This window comes from Oncorhynchus mykiss, chromosome 6 (genome assembly GCF_057628025.1).
Source record: "Oncorhynchus mykiss isolate SJ-2025 chromosome 6, ASM5762802v1, whole genome shotgun sequence".
Lineage (NCBI taxonomy): Eukaryota > Metazoa > Chordata > Actinopteri > Salmoniformes > Salmonidae > Oncorhynchus > Oncorhynchus mykiss.
The window spans coordinates 40796856-40807774 of NC_143027.1; positions in this window are offsets into that span (position 1 = coordinate 40796856).

The window sequence follows — 10919 nt, forward strand, 5'->3', positions numbered from 1 at the left end:
TTGAATGGTCTCAGCATTTCATATCAATGGGTAGAACTTCAGGGGAAAATTGAAGTTTGTAATAATGAGGCAAGGTTTGAGTTGGATGAATGTGGGATTCAATAGAATAGCGTAGTTCCGTCAACATTACACTTGGGCCAAAATGGATTTTCTACATTTTAATGTGACTGCTTTATAGCAAATGTCAACCCAGCAGTGTAGAAATGAAGGCTTTGCTAGTTCCATCTAGTCTGTTGCAATATGGGTCAGAATCCTACCACATTGGGTGCATCAGTTTAAAAGCAGATTCCTCAATTTCCAGTTATTTTTGAAAATCAAGTTTCAGGCAATGTTTTTGGACATTGCTTTCACTAGTTCCACCCCAGTGTAGCTGACAAGGGGCTAAAGGTGCACCATTTGAGGGTGACTGGTTTCCCAGCTACAGTGTGGTTGGAAAAGCTAAGGACCCTGGGACTAAACACCTCCCTCTGCCACCCCCAGGTGGTAAGGGTAGGCAACAACGCGTCTGCCACACTGAGCCTCAACACTTGGGCCCCTCCTGTACTCCCTGTTCACCCACGACTGCGTGGTTAAACATGACTCACACACCAAGTTTGAGGTGCACCACAACACCAGTGGTAGGCCTGGTCACTGACAATGATGAGACCTGGCAGTGTGGTGCCAGGACAACCTCTCCCTCAATGTGAGCACAACAAAGGAGCTGATCGTTGACTACAGGAAAAGGCGAGCTAAACAATCCTCCATTAGCATAAAAAGTCACTAATGTGCAGGTTTCTCAAGTTGAGGGAGTGGGCAATTGGCATGCTGACTACAGGATTGTCCACCAGAGTTTGTCAGAAAATGAAATGCTCATTTCTCTACCACAAACCAATGTCATTGAGAAGTTGTCAGGACGTCCAACCAGCCTCACAACCGCAGACCACGTTTAACCACACCAGCCTAGGCCCTTGACATCCGGCTTCTTCACCTGCAGGATCGTCTGAGACCTGCCACCCGGACAGCTGATTAAACTGGAGTATTTCTGTCTGTAATAAAGCCCTTTTGTGGGGAATGACTCATTCTGATTGGCTGGGTCTGGCTCCCTATTGGGTAAGACAGGCTCCCAAGTGGGTGGGCCTATGCCATACCAGTCCCATCCTTGGCTGCGCCCCTGCCCAGTCATGTTGAATCCATAGATTATGGCCTAATTAATTGATTTCAATTGACTGAATTTTTTATGAACTGTAACTCAGTTAAATTGCTACATGTTACATTTATATTCTTGTTCAGTATAGTTTCTTGCCTCTGTCACTATTGACCACTCCTATGAAAGATCTTGGCTATGTTGACTTTCTCCCCACATCAGGGCTTTTTAGGTTTTATGCTGGAGAGCTTCAGGAATGCAAATGTTATGTAAGGGACAGGTGGAGTATCATGCACTCTGTGGTTAGAAAAGTGAAGGTGCAATTCAGGGAGGGAGTTGACTTGTCTGTCCTATGCAAAATGAGGGGGGGGGTCACTAAATGACACTATTTTAGGGTTAATTTATGGTTAAAAAAAGGGATGGTCTTTGCTGCCCCTTATGTTCTAATTACAGCTGAAGCCTGCTCTACTGGGGTAGAATTACTGAGTAATGATTAAATGGATCTAGTACATGCTCTTTCTCTTTTCAGACCATGACTGTAGCGGGCATTGCTTACAAGAGGATCAGCAAACAAATGTGATGATCTACTGCACTGTTTGGATTAATAAAATGTGAAAACAATGTTCTGGTCTCAAAATATTATTTACATGGGTAGAACTTCAGGGAAATTGAGGTTCTGCAATGAAGTTTCCATTTGAGTTGGAAGAATGTGACCTAACTCAGTGGGATTCAATACAATAGCAAAGTTCATTTAAACAGTATATGCTGCCCAACATATTTCTAAACAATTAATGTGATTACTTAAAATTACATTTTAGCCCAGCAGTATTTAAATTAAGGCTTTGCTTTCACTAGTTTCTCACCAGTGTAGCTGACAAGGGGCTGAAGGTGAGGGTGACTAATTTCCCAGTTATGGTATGGTGGGTGGGAGCAATGACTATGGGTTGATTCCTCTGACAAATTCTGTGACCTCATCTCCAGGTATATACTGTTGGGTCAGTACTTCTGCTGGTGGTTTGTTTCTTGACGCCTGCTTCATTTGGTTTGTTCTTGCTTATTTGCAAGTTCTTCAGGGACTCCTGCATGTGTATTCTCCTTAACTCATCTCGGTCTGCAAAGCATGGCGGGATCATGTCGAGGAGGCATTTCAGTTTGCAGGTCGTCCCGTGTGTTTCATGTCTTACCTCCCAGATCTTTGCTGGGATGTGTGGGTTCTCTGCAGGTTGACATGCCAGTAGGTCAACACCCCCCCCCCCCCCCTCCTCTAGTTGCCATCCCAAGGGCAGACTTGTTCAGATGGTATAGTTTACTAACAAAGTAATAGTGATCCCTTTTGTACTGTGCAAAAATAGAAACGCAACATGAAGTGTTAGTCCCATGTTTCACGTACTGATAATTCCTGAAGTTGTCCTTGAGCACAAATTGCATTTAATGGTTTACATCCCTGTTAGTGAGCATTAATCCTTTAGCCAAGATAATCCAGCCATCTGATGTTTTGGCATAGCAAGATAATGATTTAAAGGCATGATCATTACACAGTTCCACCTTGCGCTGGGGAGAAAAGCCACTCAGTGTTTTTTTGTTTTTTTGTCACAGCGCCAAGGATGTCTCAAGTTCAGGGAGCGTGCAATTGGCATGCTTACTGCAGGAATGGCCACCAGTGGTTGACAGGATTGAATGTTAATTTCTCTACCATTTTAAAGAACTCTGCAGTATGTCGAACCGGTCTCCCCACTGCAGACAGTGTACCCACGCCAGCCCTCCACATCCGGCTTTACCTACGGGATCATCTGAGAACTGCCACCCGGGCAGCTGATGAAACTGGGTTTGCAGAACTGATGCATTTCTGCTCAAATTGTCTTGCGGAAGCTCATCTGCATGGTCGTCGTCGTGACCAGGGTCTTGACCTAACTGCAGTTCGATGTCGTCGCAGACTTCATTGGGCAAATGCTCAATTTCACTGGCACGCTGGAGAAGTGTCCTCTTCACGGGTTTATCAGCGGTTTGCTGACGTGAACAGAGTGCCCCATATTGGCGGTGGGTTTAGGGTATGGGTGTGCAAAAGCTACGGACAAACACAATTGCATTTAATCTATGGCAGTTTGAATGTGCAGAAATCCCATGACCTGGAGGATGTGTCGTTCAATTTATCCGCCATCACCTCATGTTTCTGCAAGAATGCAAGCCCCCATGTTGCAAGGATCTGTACACAATTCCTGGAAGCTGAAAATGTCCCTGTTCTTCCATGTCCTGCATACTCACCTGACATGTCACCCATTGATTATGTTTGGGATGATAACATTCCACAGGCACTGATGAACAGCATGATCAACTCTATGCGAAAGTGATGTTGCGCTGCTTGACTTAAATAGTGGTCACACAAGATTCTGACTGGTTTTCTGATCCACGCCCCTATAGATGTGTACACACATATACATACATAGAAATTGTTGCATTTTATATTTTTGTTCTAAGATTTTACTGAGTTACAGTGCATTCGGGAAGTATTCAGACAGACCCCTTGACTCTTGACATTTTGTTACGTTACAGCCTTATTCTGAAATTGATTACATTTTTTTCCCTCAACAATCTACACACACCGTTTTTAGAAATGTTTGCACATCCTTATTTACAGAAGTATTTAGAACTTTTGCTATAATACTCAAAATTGAGCTCAGGTGCATCCTGTTTCCATTGCTTATCCTTGATGTTTTTACAACTTGATTGGAGTCCACCAACGGTAACTTCAATTGATTGGACATGATTTGGAAAGGCGCACACCTATATCAGGTCGAAGGAATGTCCGTAAAGCTCAGAGACTGGATTGTGTCAAGGCACAAATCTGGGGGCAATGTATAGAGATCCTTGATGAAAACCTGTTCCAGAGCGCTCAGGACCACAGACTCGGGCGAAGGTTCACTTTCCAACTGGAAACAGCCCTAAGCACACAACCAAGACAATGCGGGAGTGGCTTCGGGACTCTGAATGGCCTTGAGTGGCCCAGCCAGAGCCCGGACTTGAACCCGATCTAACTTCTCTGGAGAGACCTGAAAATAGCTGTGCAACGACGCTCCCCATCCAGCCTGACAAAGCTTGAGAGGATCTGCAGAGAATAATAGGAGAAACTCCCCAAATACAGGTGTGCCAAGCTTGTAGCGTCATACCCAAGAACTCTTCCTCACTTCACATTGGCCTGCCGTCAGAACTCTTCCTCAGATGCTTGTTTGGCGTCAATTCCACTTAACGTGCTGTTGTGCGGTTTGTTGCTAACCTTACTTTGCTACCTGCCAACTTGACGGTTTTTACTTTTTAAATGGTTCTTAACTTTTTATATTTACATTTTTTTTCCCTCGCTCAACTTTTTTCATTCAACCTTTTCAACCCGGACGCTTTATCTGGACGTAGTTCGTCAGGACCTCCACCAGCCTAAGCTTAGTAGTAACATTAATATTATGCCTTCTAATTGCAGTTGCTGTATTCATAAAATACAGGAGAACAATCGTCTTACGGCAGGGATAGCTGTGCTGCAACACAAGCTTCAGACGCAATCATTAGGCAAGGGTAAATTAAGTGTCTGAAAGGATGAAACAGCATCAGTGCCACCAGTAAGTACATATAGTAGTATAAATCCCCTCGCACAGTCCCTGCAGCCGGACAACTTTCTCCTGGCTTCTGGAAGGAAATGCTGTAGGAAAGCTCAACCGGTGTCGCTCATTAAACAGACAAACTTTCAACCGGTTCTCCCCATTAAGCAACGAGTCAGAGGCCGAGCTCTGACAAATTGGAAACCCTAGTCATTGGCAACTCCATTACCCAAAGTATTAGACTTAAAACGAATCAACCTGCGATCATACACTGTTTAACAGGGGGCAGGGCTTCCGACGTTAAGGCTAATCTGAAGATGGTGCTGGCTGAGGCTAAAACTGGCGAGTGTAGAGAGTATAGAGATATTGTTATCCACGTTGGCACCAACGATATTAGGATGAAACAGTCAGAAGTCACCAAGCGCAACATAGCTTCAGCGTGTAAATCAGCTAGAAAGATGTGTCGGCATTGAGTAATTGTCTCTGGCCTCCTCCCAGTTAGGGGGAGTGATGAGCTCTACAGCAGAGTCACACAACTCAAATCGCAGGTAAACTGTTTTCTGCCCCTCACAAAATATATAATTTGTGGATTATTGGCCCTCTTTCTGGGACTCACCCACAAACAGGACCAAGCCTGGCCTGCTGAGGAGTGACGGACTCCATCCTAGCTGGAGGGGTGCTCTCATCTTATCTACGATCATTGACAGGGCTCTAACTCCCCTAGTTCCACAATGAGATAGGGTGCAGGTCGGCCAGGCGGCTTAGTGGAGTCTGCCATTAGCACTGTCAGAGTGTTGTCAGCTCAGCTATCCCCATTGAGATTGTGTCTGTGCCTCGATCTAGGTTGGGCAAAACTAAACATGGCAGTGTACGCCTTAGCAATCTCACTTGAATAAAGACCTCCTTCATTCTTGTCATTATTGAAAGAGATTGTGGTATCTCACATCGCAAAATAGGGCTACTTATTGTCAGATCCCTCACTTGCAAGGCAGTCATAAGTCATTGAACTAATCACTGATCATAATCTTGATGTGATTGGCCTGACTGAAACATTGCTGAAGCCTGATGAATTTACTATGTTAAATGAGGCCTCTCCTCCTGGTTACACTAGTGCCCATATCCCTGCGCATCCCGCAAAGGGGACGGTGTTTCAAACATTTACAATAGCAATTTTCAATAAAACATTTTTTTTTTTGTTTACGTCTGCGTTCTTGTCTTTTGAGCTTCTAGTCATGAAATCTATGCAGCCTACTCAATCACTTTTTATAGGTACTGTTTACAGGCCTCCTGGGTCATATACAGCATTCCTCACTGAGTTCCCTGAATTCCTATCGGACTTTGTAGTCATGGCAGATAATATTACAATTTTTGTGACTTTAATATTCACCCACTACAAAAGGTTTTCGGGTTTTGTCCAACAAATCTCCGGACCTACTCACTGCCACAGTCATAGTCTGGACCTAGTTTTGTCCCGTGGAATAAATGTTGTGGATCTAAATGTTTTTCCTCATAATCCTGGAATATCGGACCACCATTTTATTATGTTTGCAATTGCAACAAATAATCTGCTCAGACCCCAACCAAGGATCATCAAAAGCCGTGCAATAAATTCTCGGACAACCCAAAAATTCCTAGATGCCCTTCCAGACTTTCTCCACCTACCAAGGATGCCAGAGTACAAAAATCAGTTAACCACCTAACTGAGGAACTCAATTTAACATTGTGTAATACACTAGATGCAGTCGCACCCCTAAACAAAAACCCCTTTGTCATAAGAAAATAGCTCCCTGGTATACCCGAGCTCTGAAGCAAGCTTCCAGAAAACTGGAACGAAAATGGCCACACAAACCGGAATCTTCCAACAAGCGTGGAACGACGGTACCGTGCATTATCGAAGAGCCCTCACTGCTGCTCGATCATTCTATTTTTCCAACTTAATTGAGGAAAATAAGAACGATCCAAAATGTACAGTGCCTTGCGAAAGTATTCGGCCCCCTTGAACTTTGCGACCTTTTGCCACATTTCAGGCTTCAAACATAAAGATATAAAACTGTATTTTTTTGTGAAGAATCAACAACAAGTGGGACACAATCATGAAGTGGAACGACATTTATTGGATATTTCAAACTTTTTTAACAAATCAAAAACTGAAAAATTGGGCGTGCAAAATTATTCAGCCCCCTTAAGTTAATACTTTGTAGCGCCACCTTTTGCTGCGATTACAGCTGTAAGTCGCTTGGGGTATGTCTCTATCAGTTTTGCACATCGAGAGACTGAAATTTTTTCCCATTCCTCCTTGCAAAACAGCTCGAGCTCAGTGAGGTTGGATGGAGAGCATTTGTGAACAGCAGTTTTCAGTTCTTTCCACAGATTCTCGATTGGATTCAGGTCTGGACTTTGACTTGGCCATTCTAACACCTGGATATGTTTATTTTTGAACCATTCCATTGTAGATTTTGCTTTATGTTTTGGATCATTGTCTTGTTGGAAGACAAATCTCTGTCCCAGTCTCAGGTCTTTTGCAGACTCCATCAGGTTTTCTTCCAGAATGGTCCTGTATTTGGCTCCATCCATCTTCCCATCAATTTTAACCATCTTCCCTGTCCCTGCTGAAGAAAAGCAGGCCCAAACCATGATGCTGCCACCACCATGTTTGACAGTGGGGATGGTGTGTTCAGAGTGATGAGCTGTGTTGATTTTACACCAAACATAACGTTTTGCAATGTTCCCAAAAAGTTCAATTTTGGTTTCATCTGACCAGAGCACCTTCTTCCACATGTTTGGTGTGTCTCCCAGGTGGCTTGTGGCAAACTTTAAACGACACTTTTTATGGATATCTTTAAGAAATGGCTTTCTTCTTGCCACTCTTCCATAAAGACCAGATTTGTGCAATATACGACTGATTGTTGTCCTATGGACAGAGTCTCCCACCTCAGCTGTAGATCTCTGCAGTTCATCCAGAGTGATCATGGGCCTCTTGGCTGCATCTCTGATCAGTCTTCACCTTGTATGAGCTGAAAGTTTAGAGGGACGGCCAGGTCTTGATAGATTTGCAGTGGTCTGATACTCCTTCCATTTCAATATTATCGCTTGCACAGTGCTCCTTGGGATGTTTAAAGCTTGGGAAATCTTTTTGTATCCAAATCCGGCTTTAAACTTCTTCACAACAGTATCTCGGACCTGCCTGGTGTGTTCCTTGTTCTTCATGATGCTCTCTGCGCTTTTAACGGACCTCTGAGACTATCACAGTGCAGGTGCATTTATACAGAGACTTGATTACACACAGGTGGATTGTATTTATCATCATTAGTCATTTAGGTCAACATTGGATCATTCAGAGATCCTCACTGAACTTCTGGAGAGAGTATGCTGCACTGAAAGTAAAGGGGCTGAATAATTTTGCACGCCCAATTTTTCAGTTTTTGATTTGTTAAAAAAGTTTGAAATATCCAATAAATGTTGTTCCACTTCATGATTGTGTCCCACTTGTTGTTGATTCTTCACACAAAATACAGTTTTATATCTTTATATTTGAAGCCTGAAATGTGGCAAAAGGTCGGAAAGTTCAAGGGGGCCGAATACTTTTGCAGGGCACTGTATTTTTGATATTGTCGCAAAGCTAACTAAAAAGCAGCATTCCCCAAGAGAGGATGGCTTTCACTTCAGCAGTGATAAATTCCTGAACTTCTTTGACGAAAAGATCATGATCATTAGAAAGCAAATTACGGACTCCTCTTTAAATCTGCGTATTCCTCCAGAGCTCCGTTGTCCTGAGTTGTGCACAACACTGCCAGGACCTAGGATCAAGGCAGACACTCAAGACACTCAACCTTGACCGAGAAAATATAAAATATTCTCAGCCTATAGTGAATCTCCCATTCCTCTCAAAAAAAAAAAAGCTGTTGCACTGCAACACACTGCCTTCCTGAAGACAATGTATAGAAAACGCTTCAGTCTGGTTTTAGACCCCATCATAGCACTGAGACTGCACTTGTGAAGGTGGTAAATGACCTTTTAATGGCGTCAGGCCGAGGCTCTGCGTCTGTCCTCGTGCTCCTCTTAGTGCTGCTTTTGATAGCATAGATCACCACATTCCTTTGGAGAGATTGGAAACCCAAATTGGTCTACACAGACAAATTCTGGCCTGGTTCAGATCTTATCTGACGTAAAGATATCAGTTTGTCTCTGTAGATGGTTTGTCCTCTGACAAATCAACTGTACATTTAGGTGTTCCTCAAGGCTCCGTTTTAGGACCACTATTGTTTTCACTATATATTCTACCTCTTTTAACATGGTGAAGCCCCAAAATTTCCCATCATATTACTCCAGTGCTAGACTCTCTACACTGGCTTCCTGTTAAGGCTAGGGCTGATATCAAGGTTTTACTGCTAACCTACAAAGCAATACATGGGCTTGCTCCTACCTATCTCTCCGATTTGGTCCTGCCGTACATACCTACACGTACGCTATGGTCACAAGATGCAGGCCTCCTTACTGTCGCTAGAATTTCTAAGCAAACAGCTGGAGGCATGGCTTTCTCCTACAGAGCTACATTTTTATGAAATGGTCTGCCTATCCATATGAGAGACACAGACTCGCTCTCAACCTTTAAGTCTTTATTGAAGACTAATCTCTTCAGTAGGTCCTATGATTGAGCGTAATCTGGCCCAGGAGTGTGAAGGTGAGTTGAAAGGCACTGGAGGCACTAACCGCCCTTGCTGTCTCTGCCTGGCCATTCCCCTCTTTCCGCTGGGACTCTCTACCTCTGACCCTATTACGGGGGCTGAGTCACTGGCTTACTAATGCTATTCATGCCGTCCAAAGGAGGGGTGCGTCACTTGAGTGGGTTGAGTCACTTCCTGTCCGGGTTGGCGCCCCCTCCTTGGGTTCGTGCCGTGGTGGAGATCTTTGTGGGTTATACTCGGCCTTGTCTTAAGATAGTACATTGGTTGTTGAAGATATCCCTCTGATGTGGGGGCTGTGCTTTGGCAACGTGGGTGGGGTTGTATCCTGCCTGTTTGGCCCTGTCCTGGGGTATCGTCGGACGGGGCCACATTGTCTCCCGAACCCTCCTGTCTCAGCCTCCAGTATTTATGCAGCAGTATTTTGTGTCGGGGTGTAACGGCTGTCGTCGGTGGAAGAAGGTGAGGAACAAGGTGCAGCGTGGTGAGTGTTCATGGTTTTTAATAATACTCAAAACTGAACACTGAATAACAAAAACACAAAGAAACAACCGAAACGGTTCTGTCTGGTGCAAACACACAAAGACTGAAAACAACCACCCACAAAACACAAAGGAAAACAGGCTACCTAAATATGGCTCTCAATCAGGGACAACGATAGACAGCTGCCTCTGATTGAGAACCATATCAGGCCAAATACAGAAATATAGAAAAACTAACATAGACTGCCCACCCCAACTCACGCCCTGACCATACTAAATAAAGACAAAACAAAGGAATAAAGGTCAGAACGTGACACGGGGGCTAGGGTCAGTCTGTTATATCTGTAGTATTTCTCCTGTCTTATCTGGGGTCCTGTGTGAATTTAAGTATGCTCTCTCTCTAATTCTCTCTCTCTCTTACACTGAGAGTACCTAATCCCTAGGACCATGCCTCAGGATTACCTGGCCTGATGACTCCTTGCTGTCCCCAGTCCATCCGGTCCTGCTGCTGCTCCAGTTTCAACTGTTCTGCCTACAGCTATGGAACATTGACCTGTTTCCAGACGTGCTACTTTGTCCCAGACCTGCTGTTTTCAACTCTCTAGAGACAGCGGGAGCGGTGGAGATACTCTGAATGATCGGCATTGAAAAGCCAACTGACATTTACTCCTGAGGTGCTGACCTGTTGCACATTCGACAACCACTGTGATTATTATTATTTGACCCTGCTGGTCATCTATGAACATTTGAACATCTTGGCCATGTTCTGTTATCTCCACCCGGCACAGCCAGAAGAGGACTGGCCACCCCTCATAGCCTGGTTCTTCTCTAGGTTTCTTTCTAGGTTCCGGCCTTTCTAGGTAGTTTTTCCTGACCACCGTGTTTCTACACCTGCATTGCTTGCTGTTTGCGGTTTTAGGCTGGGTTTCTGTACAGCATTTTGTGCCATCAACTGATGTAAGAAGGGCTTTATAAATAAATGTGATTGATTGATTGACTCAGAGCTGTAATTGCTGCCAAAGGTGATTCAACAAAGAACTGAGTAAAG